This window comes from Pipistrellus hanaki, assembly GCF_964339955.1.
Source record: "Pipistrellus hanaki genome assembly, chromosome: 5".
Classification (NCBI taxonomy): Eukaryota; Metazoa; Chordata; class Mammalia; order Chiroptera; family Vespertilionidae; genus Pipistrellus; species Pipistrellus hanaki.
Window position 1 is genome coordinate 35112577 of NC_140507.1, and position 20517 is coordinate 35133093.

The window sequence follows — 20517 nt, forward strand, 5'->3', positions numbered from 1 at the left end:
GTCCCACATCCTGGGGCCACAGGTGTGGGGCTACAATGTGGATCGACCTGCGGCTGCTAGCCAGCTGCCCCCCAGCAATGTACAAAGAGGATGCTGTGGGAATCCCGGTGTGCGGGGCAGCATGGGAAAATCCAGAATGAGAAGGAAAATACCCACGTCCAGATACTGGCCATATATTGTAGTTCCAGCCTCAGAATACCAGTCTCCCCTAGGACACAGGTTACTATCACCCACAAATGCATAACCCTGGCTATCAATCCAAGATATAACCCAGCATTTGCAGAGCTTGGCTTAATAATTAGGAGCAAGGCCAAGTGAGGGGACCAAGACCCGTTTGTGTTTTCTGTTGAAGTTTTAATTTTTAGAGCTACTTCCCTCCAGAGTCCAATAAAAATAAAATCCCTCCCTTTGAAGCAAAGCGTTTTCATGCAGAAGAAAGTTGCTGTCTGTTCTAACGGACACCCAAGAGCTGTGTGCTGGGCAGGCTTCTGGGAGCAGCTGAGGTGCAGATGTGGAGGAGGGCTGGGCGGGCTCAGGGCCCAGCCCGCCCTTCTGGGGATGTCTGCTGAGGGGGCCGTGGGGGGAGCACCACAATGCCCTGGGCCCCTTCAGCTCCTCTTGTGCCCCGCCCACAGCACCCAGCTCAGCCTCCCTGTCCACAGCCTCCTCTGCAGTCTGCCGTCGTGGTGGGGATGGGTCCAGGGCTGGGCAGTGCCTGCTGTGAGCCTTTCCTTGGGCTGGGCAGGCCCGGCCAAGGAGCACGAGTCCAGAGTCAGTGCAGAGCTTCCCAGGGGCTGGGGGCCCTAGCTCACCTGAGTAGGGAGGGGGTGGTGAGGGAAGGGCAGGCCCACAAATCTCCCACAACCTCCGGCTGCCCGGAACCCTTCCTCCTCTGGTCTATTCAGCTCCAGTCTCCTCAGACCCCTGCCAGTGCTGAGTCTGCACTCCTCCTTCACCAAGGGAACCGTCTCAGCTTCCTGACACCCACCATCCTTCTCGGTGGGCTGGGACCCCACCTCTTCCTGCTTCTTCAGGGCCCTCGACACCGAACTCACTGCAGCCCCGGCTCCTGCCCTCCTGGCTGCTCTGAGCTCCTTCCCTTAGAACCGTGGCTGGCAAACTGCGGCTCGCGAGCCACATGCAGCTCTTTGGCCCCTTGAACGTGTCTCTTCCACAAAATACCACTGGCCTGGGCGAGTCTATTTTGAAGAAGTGGCGTTAGAAGAAGTTTAAGTTTAAAAAACTTGGCTCTCAAAACAAATTTCAATTGTACTGTTGATATCTGGCTCTGTTGACGAATGAGTTTGCCGACCACTGCCTTAGAACACCTCCCGCATCTGTGCCCCTGACAGACACTGGCCACTCAGCCTCATCTCTTCCCCTTCCCTCACCTCCCACCATTCCTCAACCCACTCTCCCTCCAAATAACGCACACCAAATGCTAACGTGACCTCTTTAAGGCCGAATCCAGAGGACATGTTTTAGTGCCTGGTGCCACCTGACCCTGGTGTCACCTGACCCTGGTGACCTGCTCACCCGGGGCCTCCATCCTGGCTTTCCTCTCCACAGCCTGGCCTGCTCCTCCCATGCCTTCCCCTTAAACAGGTTCTCTTCATCTTTGTGGGTTCCTCATGCTGGTGCCAAGCCCCCTCCTCCCCCCTCCCACCCACCATGGATCCCTGAGCCTCAGAACCAAATCCCCAGGATCCTGGGCACCTCCACTGTGACATCCCCCCTTGACGATCCTCTCTCCCACCAGCCTGCTCCCCTCTCCTGCTCCCCATGGCAATCCTCCCATGCCCCCTGCCTCTGTGCCCTCTCATTGGGGATGCAGCCCCAGCCCCATCAATTCTATTCCAAAACACCTGTGCAAGCATCGGCTGCCACCTCCTCCTCTTGCCCTAGGCCACTGAGCAGCCTCCTCCCTCATCCCCCAGCCCTTGCCCGAGGTCTGGCCCCTCAAACCCATCCTCCGCCCTCCTGAACGGCCGAAGCCCTCAATGCATGTCCTGCCTGAAAACCCCCGTGGGTCTTCCTGGCTTTCAGGGCATCTTCACACCCCTTGGTCATGGCACAGGATACATGATCTAAACGCTGTGACTCTCTTCCCAGTCTCTCTGCTGGCAAGCATCCCTGCTCCGGCTGCCGCCACCCCCTCCATGTACAGACTCTGCTTTCTAAGCACACGGACTGGATGCTTATTTCCTTGAATGCTCCAGGCTCTCACTCGCCACAGTTTTCTCTAGACCACACGCTACCATTACCGGTCCTCTCCCCAGTGTCTACTTACCCTTCTTAAGTTAGGTGTCACCTCCCTTCAGAAGTGCCTGCCTCCTCAGGCCTGGATTGGCTTCTCCCCCCACCCCCCAGTCACCCCCAAATGCTCCATGTGGATGGGGACTGTGCCCACTTTGCCCACCAGGAATCCTTGCACCTCACACTTGTCCCGATGCTGAATAATTAGCAGCAAAGTGAAAGAATGAGGGCTGCCGCTGTAAGGAACTGGCAAAGCGGGTCTTTCTGTACACAGAGCCGAGCCATCCGGCGGCTGTGTGCGTGGAAAGTGTCCATTATTGCGGACAGATGTGTCTCTGGGCAAGGCCCTGGGGGACGTGCTCACCCTGGAGGGGGCCGCGATAGGATGCATCCAGGCCTGGGGCCAGCGCCAGCTGGGACACAGACTCCAATGGTGAGATCTACAGCAGCACACTCACCTCCCATCTATCCCTCCAGCCCCCCCCTCTTCCTGCCCCCCCCCCCCCCCGACCCCGCCAAGAGCAGCCAGAAGCATCCAGCAAGACATGGCAAGACACAGTCATTTATTCCTGGGTAAAGGTAAGCCCCCTCACAGCTGTCAGTCTTATTCTGCTATCATATCGCCCGTGTCTAGAATGGTGCCTGGCAAATAGGTGTGTGATGAAGATTTGTTGCAGGGAAAGATGAGTGGATAAAAGCAAACCTGTACCCCTACCCGGTGAGAGGAGTAAAAAATGCCGCCGACATCCCGGCATCAGTGACCCAGGGGAGGGGGTCGGAGCGCTCCCTCAGGCCTGTCTCTGTGAGTACCGGCGGGAGAAACAGGCCCAGGTGCCGACCACTGAGAGCACTAAGCCGTGTGCAGGAAGGATGCCAACGCATGTCTCACCTCAATTAACAGGAGAATCTTAAACCGAACACCCAGCCTTTCAACTGGGCCCTGTTCCCATCCTCCCTCCTGCCAGCTCAGGCTCGCAGGGACTGCAGTCCCTTTTTCTGAGCAGCACACTGCAGTCTGCAGATCTTTTCCAGTTTTTATCATCTCCTTCCCACTCCCCCCGCCCCCCACGCCCATTATGCAGATGAGGAAACTGAGCTCAGGGAAGAATGTGTTGGAACAAAGCCCAGGCAGACTGTGAGCCAGCAAGTGGCTGCTGCAAACACAAACTAGTCTAATGGGGTGAGGGTGGGGATTGGGGGGGTGGAGCATGGTCCAGATATAAGACGACGGGGAGTGGCAGGGGCTGAACTAGAGGCAAAGGCACTGGATGGTGCTACACAGTTCTGGTGGGCCCTGCCATGGGGCAAGCTGGGCTCTGTACGGCCTGGTCTTCCAGTTTTACGAGGAATCAGGATTTTGGAATAAAGTTTCCTGACTTTTAATACATTCTACTGAGTAGATCCATCCCCTGTTAAAGAGCTATTGATGTGGCCCATCACTAAATCCCAGAGCCTAGCTCAGGGCTTAGGGTCTACTATTACCTAGGTAGATGGACGGATGGATGAGTGGGTAGTTGGATGGATGGATGCCAGATGGTCAGATGAAGGTTTGGATGGCTGGGTGGATGAATGTCAGACGAATGAATGGATAGACGGTCAGAGGGAGGTAGAAATGAAAAGGAGGGAATGCATGTGTGACCAGTTAAGTTGGACAGTCCCCAACTTTGCTGCCAGAGCAGAGGGCTCAGTGGAGGGACCTGGTCACTGGTTCCCAGCACAGTGCAGAGAAATCGTCTAAACTCCCGTAACACCTCCTAGGAGCACGCACTCATGTGACTCCTACAAATGCTCCCTCATCACTGAGGAGCTGATATGTAAAACTAAAGGACAAAACCTGCGTCACTTTGGCCCAGGGCTCAAGGCTGCGTCAGCACACTTGGGAAGAAGACATCTTAAATGTGACAAAGCTGCAGGAACCACTTTGTCTCCACGATTACTGAGAGAGTGCAGAAAAGATGGGAGCACGTATAATATTGGGTCGGCAGCTAAGTAATTGCGGATTTTTTAAAGAAAATCAAAGACAATTTTTTCATGGAACTAAATAACTTTATTCTGTAATGTATTGCCCATTTTGATCAATGACCTTTTGCCATCTTTCAGGCAGCATCATAATCCCACGTTCAAAAAAATTCTGGTTTTTATTAGCAAAAAACTGAATCAGGTACGATTTGACATCATCATCATTATTGAAATTTTTACCATTCAAGGAGTTTTGTAAAGATCGAAACAAAAAGTAATCAGATGGTGCAAGGTCAGGACTATATGGTGGATGTGGCAAAACATCCCAACCAAGCTCCATTAATTTTTGCCGAGTGACCAAAGATGTGTGTGGCCTTGCATTGTCATGATGGACTACAACACCTTTTCGATTTGTCAATTCGGGCCGCTTTTCTTCAACTGCATTGTTTAATTTCGTTAGTTGTTCAATGTAGACATCAGAATTGATCGTTCGGTTGGGTGGTAAGAGTTCAAAGTAGACAATTCCTTTGTAATCCCACCAAACTGATAACAAAACCTTCTTTTGATGAATATCAGCTTTTGATGTTGTTTGAGTTGGTTCACCTGGCCTGCTCCATAATCTTTTCCGCTTGATATTGTTGTAAACAACCCATTTTTCATTGCCAGTTATCAGTCGTTTTAAAAATGGATCATTTTCATTACGTTTCTTTAGCAAATCGCAGCTGCTAATGCGTTGCGTTAACTGTGATTCTTTCAGTTCGTGAGGAACCCATGTATCAAGTTTTTGAACATAGCCAAGTTTTTTTAAGTGATTTTCAATGCATGTATGTGATACATGAAGCTTCTCTGCAATCTCACGTGTTGTACTGTGACAGTCCGAATTGATTATTGCTTTGATTAGGGCGTCATCAACTTCAACTGGACGACCAGAGCGTTTTTCATCTTTGAGTGAAAAATCACCAGAACGAAATTTGGCAAACCAATTTTGACACTGCCGTTCTTTTAAGGCTTCGTCACCATAAACAGCACATAACTTTTTATGAGCTTGCGATGCGTTTTTCCCTTTGAGGAAATAAAAAAGCAAAATATGACGAAAATGTTCCTTTTGATTTTCCATTTTTTAACGAACGCCAAACGAAAACTACAAAACAGATCAAAAAACTTTTTTTACTGATTAACAGCTGAATAGCCAACTATCAAATAACAAAATGTGTTTTACATTTGTACTACGTCTGCAAACCTAAAAATTCAACTGAAGCCATATATGTGTGAAACCCGCAATTACTTAGTTTCCGACCCAATAGATTTGGGAGCTAGGTGGACCAGGGTTCAAAGCTGGGTTCAGCCACATTCTACCAGTAGCTATGTGACCTTAAACAACTCCCTGATCCTCTCTGGGCCTCAGATTTTTTGTCTGTAAAATGGGGTGATAATATTGACCTCAAACCATTTTTACGAGGATTGAGTGAGGTGGTACTATGTTATGTGTAAGGCCTTATCATATAATCTGCTTTATAGATGACAATTAATAATGGCTAGTTCAATTTCATTCTATTCAATTGTCCAAGTGGTATTATAAAAAAAAAAAGACTTTACAGGAATAAAAATGTTACTATTAAATTTACTCCCCCAAAACAGTTCAGATCGAAACTTAAGAATGAGGCAGCTCAAATGTCTGTCAATGGATGAATGGATATACAAAACGTAGTATATAAAAAGGAGTAAAGTAGCTGAAACCGTTTTGGCTCAATGGATAGAGCGTCAGCTTGGGGACTGAGGGGTCCCAGGTTCGATTCCGGTCAAGGGCATGTACCTTGGTTGCGGGCATATCCCCAGTGGGGGGTGTGCAAGAGGCAGCTGGTCGATGACTCTCTCATCGATGTTTCTAACTCTCTATCTCTCTCCCTTCCTCTCTGTACAAAATCAATAAAATATATTTAAAAAATAAATAAATAAAAAGAAGTAAAGTATTAATTCGTACTCAAATGTGGCTGAACCTTGAAAACATTCAGTGAAAGAAGTCAGACACAAAAGGTCACATATTGTATGATTCACCCATTTATTTAAATTTCTAGACTAGGCAAATTCATAGAGACAGAAAGTAGGTTAGAGGTTACACCAGGGGATGGTTTGGGGAAATAGGGAGCTGTTGCTTAACCTTTACAGAGTTTCCATTTGGGGTGACGAAAAGGTTTTGGGTGTAGACAGTGGCGATGGTTGGGCAACATTATAAATAAAATGAATGCCATTGAATTGTACACTTAAAATGATTGAAGTGGAAAATATATTTTACCACAATAAAATAATTATTAAAAAAAAGAATATGAACTCTTAACAAAGTAACAATTCTCCTAGTTCGCCTAAAAAAGACGAGTTACATGACTTCATGATATGTAAACCTTAAAAGTCTTTCAGCGTTAGCTAGATGAAGTTGTCTTTTGCCCTGTGAGACCTAAAATGTGTTTTCAGTTTATGAAATGAAATTTGGAAACATGACCTGGATGTTTTGCTCTCTGTAACTTGGGAGCAAGAGAGGAAGAAAGAGGAAAACTCAGCAGGCGTGCTACTGCCTTTGGAGGACACCCAGCCTTGGGATAGGATTTTTCCGCGCTCCTATTAAGATATACATATTTAGCCTCATGAATTCCAGTCGGGACGTATCTTACTTCACAGGGACAAAAGCTTGGTCCCAGTCGTCCACCCCGGGACTGGGAAAGGCATTCCCCCCTTCCCCATGCAGCCGGGGGGTCATTTCAAAGCTGCACACACCCTACCCTAGGCATCCAGCGAGGACACTGGGGCCACTCACAGCCACCCTCAACCTCGAGGGGTGTCCACTAGCCTTTTGAGAAAGAATGTGCCCAAGGATAGGCAACAAGCTAATCTTTGAGGACTCTGGGCGTTGTTGGAGGGCCGAATGGGGGCTGAGCGCTGTGATCCTCAGGCAAACCGGTGACATGGTCAACACCACACGTCATAGGCCAGGCAGGCACCCAGCACCCAGACAGGGGCGCTGTCCAGGCTCCAGCGTCAGCGCACAGGGACTGCTGATCACTTCTGCCGGAGGGCATCCTTCCTTGTGTCTTTTTATTTTTTATTTTTATTGATTTTTTTTACAGAGAGGAAGGGAGAGGGACAGAGTTAGAAACATCGATGAGAGAGAATCGTCGATCAGCTGCCTCTAGCACACCCCCCACCAGGGATGTGCTTGCAACCAAGGTACATGCCCTTGACCGGAATCGAACCCGGGACCCTTCAGTCTGCAGGCCAACGCTCTATCCACTGAGCCAAACCGGTTTCGGCCCTTCCTCATGTCTTGCCATCTCCACGCCACTGTCTGAGAATAGGAAGGTCCATCCTGAGTCTTTGGACACCAAGCCTGGCTTCCACGGTGTAATTCTCAAAGAGATTGTGTCAGTATGGACAGTGCACCCCCCAGACCTGTACTTTCTGTCTCTAGCATCACCTCCTGTCAAGGCCCAGAGCTGAATTTTTACTTTATTTTTAAAATATGTTTTTATTGATTTCAGAGAGAAATGGAGAAGGTGAAAGAGACATAGGAATATCAGTGATGAGAATCATTGATTGGCTGCCTCCTGCATGCCCTCCACTGGGGATCAAGCCCGCAACCCAGGCATGTGCCCTTGACCAGAATCGAACCCGGGAACCTTCAGTCCATAGGCCAATGCTCTATCTACTGAGCCAAACCAGGTAGGGCCAGAGCTGAATTTTTTAATAAAAACTCCATGTTGTGGACAAGCTCCTAGCAATTCACGCGGCCCGGTGTGAAAGATGGTTTTCCCAGGAACTGGCCAGGAAGAGCAGCTCCAGAGCTCTGTTCCTGTTTAACCACAGACAGAATCTCCCTGCTCTGTGTCCCTGGAAGCACTCGGGCGGGGGCTTTTATAGCCTTTTCTTTCATTCGCTGCCACGCTTTATCAGTGCCTGTAATTATTTCCATGACCGAACCAACAGTGCATGTGAAACTCAGACCGACAAACAGAAAACCCTGAGTGAGTCTTGGAGGGAGGCACAGCGGGAAAGAAACTTTCCTCCAGGCGGGCGACACACGCCCCGGACCCCGACCTGCCTGAGAGGGGCCTCACGGCGACACGCCTGGAACCGAGGCCTGTGGGCTGTGAGCACGGCGGCCACCCGCTGGATTAGCCATTTCCCGAGAACCCCTCCTGTCCGTGACCGCGTGCCTGCGTGATCTCCAGCAAGGACCTTGAAGATGCAAACCCCCAGGGGAGGGAGCATCGATAGGAAAGCTGGTTCTGTGTTACGGGCCGGGATCTCTGGGGAACAACGGCTTGTGTGATGGCAGTACATCAGTCAGGACTTGTATCTTCAAGTCAGAATGGGGTCAAATGAACAGAAAACAAAGAGAATGCTTCGCCTCTCTTGACTGAAAAATCCATGATGATTTAGGCCAAATCCAGGCGCTCCAATGACAACATCAGGATTCTCCCTCCTCATTTTTCATTCCTGGTTTCTCTGTGTGTGTTGGCTTTCTTCATGGTGGGAAGGGGAAGGGCTATGCATCCTGAAGCCCCCACAGCGCCAGTCCCACGAGTTCTGCAACCCAGTGTACAGATAGATACCCTGGTTCCAGGAAGAGGCTAGAAACTGCTTTTTGGGGGGCTAACTGGGGTATGTGTTTTTCACTAGGTGGTGGAGTCAGCCCCCTCCAAACCACAGCTTAGGATTAGAGAAGGAGGTGTGACCCAAGGAAAACCAGGATGGGGCCACCCATAGGATGGGGGCAGATGCAGTACTGTCCAGCCCAGGCACACATCCCAGTAATGGTGGGGCCTTGACCCGACTGGTTCCTGGCCCTTCTCATAAATAGGGGGACACAGGACCACACCTGCTGATCCATCCTTCCCCAGACTTCCCAGCTTCTAGACCAGCCTGGCCACAGGCAAGCAGGCAGGGGCTGACTCCTGCCTCCTTGACACCACAGAACAGGGGTTTATTTTCTCAGAGTTCCCTGTCCAGAGTCTTACAGACTGTGTGGCTCAACAACTGACTGATTCATTCATTCATTCATTCATTCATTCACTCACTCACCAACAGCTCAAAAAACAAAAACACTCACAGGAAAAGCCTCATCAACATGGAGAAAGACCTCCCAGTAAATGTGGAGAAAAATGCCCAAGCGGGTAACAGTGGAAGACGGTGAAGGCCTGTGGTAATGGACAAACACTGCATAGGCAGGCTGACAGAGGTGGTGGCCGGGGGTTTCTGGAGAGGAAGAAAGCACAGGTGGGGTGCTGGGGTATGGGGTGAGGCAGAGTAATCAGAGGGGACCTTCTGGAGGAGGTGAGGCCGGGAGGACCTTGAGGCAGAGGGCAGAGGGCAGAGGGCAGATTCTGGGCTGGGGGATGAGAAGCAAAGGCATGTACCGGTAGTTGGGTATGGGCATTAAAGTCCACATCTGTGGGTGCACCTTCCTAGCGTCCCTCCACGTTCTGTTACTAGCACCCCAAATTCCTCTGGAGAGCCTACGGGGAGCCATTCTTTGGTTTCGTGGGGGTTGATCGTAATCCTCTGCCCAAGGGTGGGCCTATGACCCAGGCCGGGCCAAGCAAAGCTACCGTGGTGGGTGTGCTGAACATGTGGCTGCGGCCAGGCCTGCGGAGGTCCCTTGTGGGATCCTCCTGGGCCGCTGCGGCTGCACAGCCGGGGATGGGGCCTGGAGCTGGCAGGGCTGGGCTGTCACGGTCCCCACAGGGGGAGAGCCGCCTGGGAATGAAACCAACCTGGGAGCGCAGAGCCAGGGACAGGCAAACACCAAGATGATGTCAACCGCCTCTGGAACCAGAATTCCCCGGAGCCCAATAAACGTCCTTTGATGCCTAAGCCAGTTCCAGTTCCATTCTCATCACCCTGGTGCAGGCACACAGCCCCTGGGGGGCAGGCGGGGCTACCTGGTGAGTCTCCCATGGGGTATTTCCGTTCCTGAGCATGGGGGACCATGACACAGAGGGGGTCAGGCTAGCCAAAAAAGGGCTTGAACCTCCAAATGTAGGCTCAGACTCAAAGCTGCCGTCCAGTGTTCCCTCAGCCACACGCCTCTGCTGCCAGATGTCCCGGCCAATACATGGCTGTGGGGAGGATGAGGGAACGGTTCCGCCACACTGCTCCTCGGCACACCTGGTCATTATATTAAACGGCGTGTGCTCCGTTCCTATCTACTCATCCTCAACTGCTGAGTCCACAATGGCGGCCTTGCTCATCGCAGTCCCCCCTGAACCCCCCTCCCATGGGAGGGGAGAGACTGCCCGGCATTCAGGCCAGCAGGGAAGGGAGGGACTGGCCTGGGGCTCAGCCACCCCCCAGGCACTGTGCAGGAGGTGTCCAAAGCCACACTGCAAAGATGTGCTGGTCCTTAGAGGTGCAGACCGCAGGTGTGGGGCAAGCGGCCGGGGATGGAAGCAATGAGGAGGTGGGCACTGAGCGAAGGCCTGTGGGCCTGGGGCTGCTCTAGGCCGAATCTCACTGGCCCTGGAATCTCAGCTTGTCCTCCTGTGCCAGATGAAGGAGCTGGCAGAGTGTCCTGGCAGGAATGCCTGGGCCAGACAGCTCTCTAAATGTTTTCACAAACACCAATCTCTCCCAGCTTCCTGACTTCCAATACGAGGGGCCTTGGCCTCCCCCACTTTTCCATCTGTCGTCCCCAGATCTGCGGCCGGCCCCCTCCTCTCCCGCCTGGGCGGCTGCCAGGCCCTGGGGCCCACCTCAGCCTCCCACCAGAACAGCTCTGACTCGGCTTCTATTTCCAGGAGGCGGCTGGATGACTGGTGTGTCGCAGCTCGCACAGGCACAGCACCGAGTCCAAACTGTCCTGGTGACTTGGTCACCCACTGGGGGGAGGAGGGGGAGGGGTGCCTGGCCTAGGCAAAGACCGGTGGCCCCAGGGAGCTACAACTGCTGTACCCCTTCTCAGCCCTCTTTCAGCAAACCTGGGATGGCTGAAGGTGGCTTGGCCCCAGCCATACACAGCCTCTCATTCCCCAGATAACCAGTGGGGCCAGACAGATTGCACAGTCCCCGACTGACAACCAGAATGGGGAGGGCCCTGGCATAAAGGCCGGGCTGCAGCCCGCACACCTGAGGCATGGGTAAAAGCTGGCGTGGGTGTGTCATCTATTGATGTGGGTGGAGTTCCCCTGAAAGATACCCTTTTGGGGTCCTGTCCCAGCCGAGGCCTGAAGCCACCCCTGTGCAGAATAGAGAAACTGAGGGCTCCGATGAGGGGCTTTATCACAGGCACATTTTTGGCTGAATTTGTTCACCTAGTGGTGATGAAGTCTTATCCCTTTAAAAATAATCAGGCCATTAAGAGGAATCTCTGATAACCTCATGCCTTGGGCAAGGCTCCTGGGGCCAGCTCGCTCTGTGGCTGCCTTAATCTAAAACACATGGGGATGGAAACGGCCTTTTAGGAGGAGTCTTGCAGAGACAGAGCAGCAGGAGTGTCCTTCCACCTAATGCCACATGCATTCAGCTAAAAGGCCCCAAGATGCCCTGAGAAAAAAGCTCCAGAAACACAGACAAGCTGGCCCCTGACAAGTCTAAGCTCCTGAGTTGCAGCTTATAAAGGTATATGCACATGATACTTCTTGGGTCACACAGTAACCCCATAAAAGTGGGGCAGTGGCTATTATTGTCCCCATTTTATAGATGGAGAAACTGAGTCTCAAGGCATTGAAGGTACTTGTCCAAGGTCACATGAACGTGAATGGGTGCTATGAGTTGAATGTTTATGTCCTCTAAAAATCCATATGCTGAAGCCCGAACCCCAATTTTATGTTATTTGGAAGCGGAGGCCTTTGGGAGATAATCAGGCTTAGATTAGGTCATGAGGGCGGAGCTTAATGATTCGTGTCCTTATAAGAAGAAGATTAGAACTCCTGCTCTCTCCACCATGTGAGCGGGAAAGGATGTGGAGAGAGCGGGAATCTTGTCCCCATTTTCAAGTGTACAGTTCAGTGGCATTAAGCACATTCACAGTGTTGTGCAACCATCACCACCATCCATCTCCAGGACTTTTCCATGATCCAAATGGAAACTCCGTACCCATTAAGCAATTTTCCATTCTCAACTCTCCCAGCCCCTGGCACCCACCACTGTACTTCCTGTCTCTACGAATTTGTCTACTCTAAGTGGCTCTCATAGAGGTGGAATCCTGAAACATTTGTCCTGTTGTGCCTGGCTTATTTCACTTAGCATAATGTCCTCAAGGCTCATCCATGTCGTAGCAGGTGTCAGAATGTCCTTCCTTTTTTAGGCTGACCAATATTCCATCATCTAGATACACTGCATTCCGTTTGCCTGTTCACTGCATCACAGCTCCTCCTCATCATTAGTGCCGAGGAGCTGACCAGAAGCTCCTCCTTCTTCCTCACAAACTGGGCCCAGGGGCTTGTTCACGTGTCAGAGTGTGGTCTTGGTCCACTGTCTCTGCCTCCAGGAATGATCCCTGCAGGAACACGTGTGGACAGGAGGTGCACTACCTAACTGTGGAGGGCAGCCAGTTGTCTTATTACGTTCTAACTTACCGTTTGTCAGGGACCAGTGCTTTTGTGAGATACAATAAAATAAAGTAAAAAATGAAATTTAGAAAAACCAAAAGCATAAAAGTACTAGCTCATTTTTTTAAAACATAAGATTCAACAGACATAAAATTACTGGTTAAAATGCTATGAAAATTTCCAAACACTCCCAATTTCTATCCCAAACTTGTGACAGACCCAAAACCAGGTCCGGCACTCATTCAAAAACCGCACTTTGAGTGGCACTGCCCGGAACATTGCTTAACAGCAAAAATAAAAATGTCTAAATGACCATCAGGAACATACTTGTTGAGTACCCTCTGGTATATCCATATTATGGTTTAGCAATAAAAAATAATGAAGCATATGAGTTAGCAATTCCATGCCTGAGTACATGACCAAGAGAAATGAAAACAAAACTTCTAAAAAAAAACAAAAACAAAAAAAAACCTTGTACAGCAATGTTCATAGCAGCTTTACTTATAATAGCCAAACAGTGAAAACTCAAATGTCCACTAACAGATGAATGCATAAACAAAATGTGGCATGGCCATACAATAGAATATTATTCAGGCATGAAAAAGGAATGGAATTCTGAGACATGTCACAATGTGGATGAACCGGAGAAGGTTGTGCTGAGTGAAAGAAGCCAAGTACAAAGGACCACATACTCATGAGTCCATTTAAATGAAATTCCCATCATAGGCAAATAGAGAGAAACTGAAAGCAGATTAGTGGTTGCCAGGGGCTGAGAGTGTAGAGGGATTGGGAAATGATGGGATTGATAAAATGTTCTAAAAATGGTTATGGTGAAGGTTACATAACTGCATATACTGAAAAATCACTGACTTGTATACTTTAAATAGATGAATTATATGGTATAGCAATTAAACTTAATAAAGCTAGCATAAAAATAATGCCGATTTCTATAGTTTTTAAAACAACTGAATTAATTAATTAAAACCAACAGGGAATCCTAGGTCTAGATGTTTTTATTGGAGATGTCTTCCAACTATTTAAGAAAGGAGCAATGCTACACCTGACCCTAATTCTTCCAGGGAACAGAAACAGGGCAAACATTTCCCAACTCATTTTATGAGATCCGCATAAGCTTGACGACCAAAACCTGACCAGAGAAGAAAGGAAAGGTACAGACCATCTTTCTATCAAGACAGATACTAGTACAATATCCCTAAATAAACTGAACCCAGCAAAGTATCGATATTAAAAATAACGTATCCGGCCCAGTGGAGTTTATCCCAGGAACGCAAGGATAGTTAACATTCTAAAATCAATCAGTGTAACACTATTTTGACAAAAAAAAAAAAAAAAAGGAAGAGCTATCATATGATAACCTTATAAATGCAGAAATATCACATGACCAGTTTTAATAGCCAACCAGAACTTTCCACACAACCTCTGAGCAGACCAAAAGGAACGTTTAATCTGATTGACAGCTACTAAAAACCTAGAGCAATGGGAATGCTTACTGTGTGCTCTGAGTTCAGTTCTGAAAATAGGGTGACTTCTATAGAAATGGTAATAATTCTATCCTGCACTACTGAAGGCTTTTGCCAAAGCGATGAGTCAAGAAAATAAATGAAAGGCATACGAATAGGAAACCCATAAAACTCTATAGGCGATATGAGAGTTAACACGTGAATGTGGCAAGGATGCTGGAAACAAGGGCAACATAAAAAGTCAGCAGCAGAAACAGAAAGCAGATTTCTAAAACGTTATTATTATTTAAAACAGCATCACAAACCAGTAAATCGGCAGGAAGGAATCTAATAAAATATTTGTAAGACCTCTGTGCTTAAAAATGTAAAATGTTATGCCATATTCATACATTGGAAGCCTCACTATTGTGAAGGTGTCATTTCTCCCTAAATCGATTCTGTAGCCAACAAACCTCATTTAAAGTCTCAGCTGCTTTAAAAAACACACACACACAGAAATGGCAAACAGATTGTAAACCTTATATGGAAATGCAAAGGCCCCAAGAATAACCAAGACAATCCTGAAGCACAAAAACACTGAAGCTTGGGTAACTAACATAATGTGGTCCTGGCTCAGGGGAAAAAAAAAAAAAAAAAGAAGAACAATGGAACAGAAAAGGCAGTCCAGACAAAGACCTGCACAGCCACCACGATGGCTGAAATAAAATAGACAGGCAATGTCCGTGGCTGGCGAGACTGTGAGCACTTGGAATGCTGGAATTCTCATCCACGCTTGGGGAGACTATTGTCTTCTTTGGAAAAGGTGTATTTACTGACGTTTAACATCTGCACACCTTATGCACAGCAGTTCTGCTGTACAGTGTAAACATACAGGAATGCACACATATTTTCACAAAACACATACAAGATGGTTCATAGCAGCACGGCTCATTATAGCCCCAAACCTGGAAATTATTCAAATGCCCAACCATAGAACGATGAATAAAGACATGAATGATCCAAAACTACACACAGCAACATGGATACATATACTGCTCAGCGGAGGACTAAAGAATCGACACCAGGTGAGTCCATCGCGTAAAACAGGCCAAGCTGGCCTCTTTGCGTGTGCGCAGGAGACGGCAGGCAGGTCATGTGCTGTTCCTTGACCTGGACACAGGTGTGCTGTGCCTGGCAATTCATCACACAGCATTTAGGAAATGTGCTCTTGCCTGTATTAAGTTTTATTTTGACACATAGTGAGAACAAATAATGCGGCAGACAGAGGTATGGATATGTTGCTATCAGAATGACAAAAGCTATTTATGGTTGCAGACACAGAGTATTAAGTGTGTGTGTATTCACTGCCTTTCCACTGCCTCCTGTGGAAGTGCCTTAGGGCGCCCCCCCACCCCACACCTCCGTCACTGTGGCTTCAGAGAGGCTGATGGAAGGACGGAATCAAAAGGAGCTGGAAACAAAGCAGGAGACTTTTACATTGCAGAGTGAGCGTGATGGGGAAAGTGAAAATGACTGATGTGGAGACAAACTGGAAAAGGTCCAGGAAGGCAGAGGAGGAAGAAGGACCAGCGTTCCTGGAGAAAAAGGCTGGGGGGTGGGGATGGGGTAGGGCAGGCCTGAGAGATGCAGGGACCCCCCAGCTGGCTGCCTGGAGTCAGGGTTTGGTGGTGATTTGAGCATGGCCACGGGCACCTGGAGCCTATTTAGGTTGTCTGACAAATAACGGTACTTTTAAGTTGCGAAGACAAAAAACAAAGTTCAGAATACCATGCATCATTTTATCTCTGAGGAATTTAAAAGTGGGAGTTTGGTTGTTTGGAGTGTCATGCCCTACACCAGAAGTTGGCAGGCTGGATTCTCAATCAGGGTACACATCCAGGTGGAGGGTTCAATCCCTGACTGGGCGTGTAGGGGAGGCAACTGATCAATGCTTCTCTTTCATACCAATGTTTCTTTCTTTTTCTAAAATAATAAATAAGTAAATAAATAAATGTCTGTGGGTATTTGTTTAAGTAAAATGAAAAGTCTGGCAGAATGTGCACTAAAGTGATTAAACATTTACATCTCGTTCATGGGATTGCAGAGAGTGGGGAGGTGGAGGAACAAAGCAGACTTTTTTCCTTTTTTTTTTTTTTTTTTTTAACTTTAGAGCTATGGGTTTTTCTGTGTGTGTTTTTTTGTTTTGTTTTGTTTTTGAGTAGGGCCAGTGGGTTCATTTTAAGCACAGTTTACTTTTACAATAATAAGTTTGTAAAGACTGGAAAGGAGTGAAAATTGATGAAACAAATACCAATAACAAGATATGCAGATGAGCGTGTGGAGGAAAGCTAGAAAAGGTCCAAGCAGAAAGCAGCAAAGGAGTCCATTTGAAATGACTGCTGATGATCACCGAAACCGGTTTGGCTCAGTGGAAATGACTGCTGATGAAAGTGAAATAAGAAAGTGCCAAAGCAGGACTGCATCAGAACATCAAAAAGACAACAATCGTGACCACAGAAGAAACACACAACGTTAGCACAGGCCTTGAAGACGCTGAAATGGGTAAAGATTTTGTTCATTTTGGTTTTAGTCATCAATGCCAATGGAAACCAAAGCCAAGAACTCAAGGGAAGTCAGACTCAGAAGGGCAGCCACGAGAGCGTAGAAAAGATCACTAAGAGCGAGGATGTGTTGTTGGAGACCCAGGCTGAGATCATCCACACCCTCGTACAGTCAGTGACTACGTATGGATGTGAGAGTTGGACAGTGGAGAAGGCTGATAGGAAAAATAAGTGGATTCACTGGAAACATAGTGTTGGAGGAAAGCTCCATAGATATCGAACTTCCCCAAAGACAAACAAATGGGTCCCAGAGCAAAGTAAGCCTGAAGCATTGCTGGAAGCAAAAATGAAAACATTGAAGCTGTCCTACGCCAGGTGCACCATGAGCAGACAGGGTTCTCTGGAGAAGACAAGAATGCTGGGAAAAACTGAAGGCAGCAAGAAAAGAGGAAGACCAAATACGAGAGGGATGGAGTCCATAAAAGAAGCCATAGGCATGCATCTACAGGAGCTGAGCAGGCCTGTGGGAAAAGGGCTTTGTGGACATCCCTCATTTGTAGGGTCACTGGGAGCATGTAACACAGTGAGGTAGGAAATGAGCAGCTTGCCAAAACCGGTTTGGCTCAGTGGTAGAGTGTCGGTCTGCGGACTGAAGGGTCCCAGGTTCAATTCCGATCAAGGGCATGTATATTGGTTGCGGGCATATCCCCGGTAAGGGGTGTGCAAGAGGCAGCTGGTCGATGTTTCTCTCTCATCGATGTTTCTAGCTCTCTATCTCTCTCCCTTCCTCTCTGTAAAATATCAATAAAATATATTGGGGGGGGGGGGAAGAAAAAAAAAAAGAAAGAAAGAAAGAAAGAAAGAAAGAAAGAAAGAAAGAAAGAAAGAAAATGAGCAGCTCACTTCCTAAGTGAAGTCTTGGAGACCAACTCAGTAGGCCTTAGAGGATTCTGGCCAGAGGGTTTGGATCATCCCACAGCCATTTCTGAGGCTCACAGTCCCTGCCCCCAGTGAGGATGGGCAGATCTGGGCTCATGCATCACTTCTCCATCCCCCCTCACCTCCACCTTCTTCCACAAAGACAATCTCCCTACATCCCGAGGTACCTCTCCCTCCTGCAAGCAATCTCTCCTGAGCATCTACCCCCTCCATACATACAACACCTCCCTCTTTACTACCTCCATGATGAAGGGGCCACCCAGTGAAGAACTTGACCCCCACAGCCCCCTCTACTCCTAGTCCCTGATGGAGCCCTTGGATCCCTAGTGGGGAAAGAAAGAGTACAGAATGTACACTTTAGGGCACAAACAGGATCAGAGAGGCACTACTCTTAAGCCCAAATCCTGCCTCAGGAGTTCCGGGGGAGGAAGAGGACAGTCACTCCGGGGCAGCTGCTCCTAGTCTTCCTCAGGAGACAAGCCCTGTCCGCTCAGAGCACCCTACACATACATACAGAGGAAATGCTAAGACCTACCCCCTCCCCAAAGGCACTGCAAGACCCACGGTCACACATCATAAAGATGCTGTTCTGCCATGACTGCTTTGGCTCAGTGGATAGAGCACTGGCCTGCGGACTGAAGGGTCCCAGGTTCAATTCTGGTCAAGGGCACATACCTTGGTTGCAGGCACATCCCCACTAGGGAGTGTGCAGGAGGCAGCTGATTGATGTTTCTCTCTCATTGATGTTTCTAACTCTCTATCCCTCTCCCTTTCTCTTTGTAAAAAAAATCTATCTATCTATCTATCTATCTATCTATCTATCTATATTTAAAGATTCTGTCCTATGCACCACTGAGCTCTCAGGAAGCACTTAGACCGACAGGGAGCTGCGTGACAGCCAATTCCACCAATGGGAGGTGATGCTTAGGGGTAGAGTCACCGTGCAGTCCTCCTATGGTGGCACATCTCAGGTGCATTCTCTGAGCTGTGCTTCCTCGTCACCTGCTACCCACCCACTCAGGGGCTCATGTAGCCTTGTCTATACATTTTAAAAATATATTTTTATTTATTTCAGAGAGGAAGGGAGAGAGAAGGAGAAACATCGATGATGAGAATCATTGATCAGCTGCCTCCTATACACTCCCTATTGGGGGTCGAGTCTGCACCCTGACTGGGATGCAAACCATGACCTCCTGGTTCATAGGTCAACACTTAACCACTGAGAAACACTGGCCAGGCATCTATACATTTTTCAAAGATACATTTTCCAAAAAGCACTGCAAAAGAAGATGGATGTGTGAGCTCCTAACGGGGGAGGTAGTGCAGGCCCTCCTTGATCTAGGTCATACAGTTGTCATTTGATGGAAGTTCTTTCCTAGTGAGCTCTGTTCCCCTCAGAGCCTCAGCCTCCAAGCGATGAACTTCTTTCGGTGCAGGCCTGTGAGCGAGTGGGCCACAAAGGCCAATTCTGAAGAAATGACCAGACAGCAGGCCTAATCTTCAAGCCCATTAGGATCATGAAAATCATGACCTGGTGAGCAAGGCAGCTCAGCTGGCATTCAGGCATTCAGTCCTATTTCTAAAGATGGGGCTGAAGAATATAAAAGAATAGTGGGGCAGGGAAGAAGAGCCTTGGATCCTGAGGGAAACCCCAAGACCACCCAAAAGAAAGGACTTTAAAATGCTGACTACGGATCTTCTACGAGGAAGCAGCTGCTCTCCTGCCATCTGTGAGCAGGAGGTTCACACAGGGACTCTGGCATCAAAGGAACGAAGAGTCTGAGCAGAAATGACATTCTTTTCCGTGGAGGAGGCAACAAGAGAAAAGTGCCCCACCCTTATGCTGTCCTTGCTCCCTTAAAGCCCACGAATTGACCTGTGTCTGGTTCTCTCACCTCCTGGGGACCTACGGGTAAATAAACAGACTTTATTAGAATCCTACTGTATGCCAAAATGTTCTGAGGCTACACTGAGATGGATGTTCCCCATCCATTGATGTGAGTGTATTCTAAATGCTATTCAGGTACATAGTGCTATTCCATTTTACAAATGAGGAGTCAGAATAGGTGTCTGAGGTCACACAACTGGCATTCACGGGCAGGCTCACCTGCATCCAAACCCAGATTGCGAGCCCCCCATTGCATCCTGGCACTCCGGTGGGGGGTGCTCTCTGGGCCTCTCAGCCCTGCCATGGAAGCCCCTGGGGCAGAGGGATGGACACGGGGTCCAGGCCCACCCAGGACTCTCTCTCCTGAGATCCTGAATCTTGGGTTGAGGCTTCTACTTGGGGGCTGCCCACCCTTTCCTGCAGCCTGGACCCGGGAGCTGCCCGGCATGCTGCCCTTCCCACGCCTCTTCCTCAGCCGGCACTTCGCTTCTGTGAGCGCCTGTGTTCCTTCCATACTTCCCCTTTCTGTCTCAATCTGCCTGAGTGACTTTCTGTGACCAAAGAACGCTCATTTATTCGCCATTCATCAGGTCTCCCTCCCTCGCCTCTGCTCCCAGACCCACAAGGCCAGCGCTCATAGCTGCCTCCCCACTCCCGCACCAGCTGGGCCGTCCCAGGCTATAAACACTTAGGGAGGATGAAATGAGAACACCACGTGCCGGAGTGGCCTTGAGCAGTGTAGATTAAGAGATAAAGGGAAATTGGAAATTCTTCCATGTGTTTTGGTCATAACCAATCCTATCTACAATTTTGTAAGGGAAGCTCTTTCTGTCTATGCCCCCTGCCCAACGAGGATGGAAGGCACACATGAGGATGGGGCGGCAGGTTCATGGCAGGGCATGCCCGTGCCACCT

At 48.8% G+C, this 20517-nt stretch overlaps 1 protein-coding gene across 1 annotated transcript in view; it reads right to left on the bottom strand.

The window, feature by feature from the left end:
* Positions 1–20517, bottom strand: part of COL23A1 (collagen type XXIII alpha 1 chain) — a 238695-nt gene that overhangs the window by 184982 nt on the left and 33196 nt on the right. The gene's annotated exons all lie outside the window — the stretch shown is intronic.